A 919-nucleotide genomic window follows, 5' to 3' on the forward strand; every position below is an offset into this window, starting at 1 on the left:
GATGTTTTCATCTACTTTGGAAAGTTTCTCCTCTTTCTCTAACAGGTAATTTTCCTCTACTGTTAATTTCCTGTGTAGCTTCATTTCACTTTCTTGATACAGTTCAGTCATTACTTTAAGTTTCTGTTGAAGCTTCTGATTCTCACTTTCAAACTGTGTGTTTTCTGACTGTAAAGATCCTTGTTCAGTCTGGAGATTTTTAATAGGCTCCGCAAAATCTTCCTTTGTTTTATCTACTTCAGACAACTGAGTGTAAATTTGGTATCTTTCTCCTTCTAGAGTTTTTAAAGAAGAATTTAACTTAGCAGCATGAATCAGTTTCTTCAAAGCTCCTTTTCGCTGTTTATCTAAGTGAGCACCATTTTCTGATTCACTCTTCAATGTTTCTAATTCCAGGTTATCGTCATCTGTTATGTCTTCTTCAAGCACAGCGGCCCAATCTTTCGTCTTTAGCAAGCGTTCAGTCTGAGACTTGATGTGATTTTCTTTATCCTTGAGAACTTGTTCTGTGTGTACTTTAGAGTCTTCAGATGTTATTTTCTGTTTAAGTTCATTCACTTGTTCTTTCCATACTTCAGCTTCTCGTAAAAGCTGTTTCTGCCTTTCCTGAAGTTGAGAATTTTCATTCAAAGCATCTTTTAGTGTTCTCTTAAGTCGTTCTTCATTCATATGAAATATCTTCAAGGTTGTTTTGGCTTCAGCTACTTGTAATTTGACAGTCTTTAATTCATCTTCTAGGGACTGCACCCTTTTTGAAACATCCACCACCAGTTCATCTTGTTCAGAATGCTCAGATTTCTCTTCTTCTAACTCTTTTTCTCGACAGAATATTCCATCTTCAAGTTCAGATTTGGACCTGTCCAGCCTTTCACAGGTCGCCTCCACACTTTGTGCTTCTGTTGACTTCTTTTCAAACTGG

General features: G+C 36.7%; 1 pseudogene; it reads right to left on the minus strand.

Moving 5' to 3' along the window:
• Positions 1 to 6: 6 nt before the first annotated feature.
• On the minus strand, positions 7 to 915 carry LOC103253575 (annotated as a pseudogene).
• Between the last annotated feature and the right edge of the window lie 4 nt (positions 916 to 919).

The sequence above is a fragment of the Carlito syrichta genome, unplaced genomic scaffold (genome assembly GCF_000164805.1).
Source record: "Carlito syrichta isolate Samal-C Ts95f unplaced genomic scaffold, Tarsius_syrichta-2.0.1 Scaffold238684, whole genome shotgun sequence".
Lineage (NCBI taxonomy): Eukaryota > Metazoa > Chordata > Mammalia > Primates > Tarsiidae > Carlito > Carlito syrichta.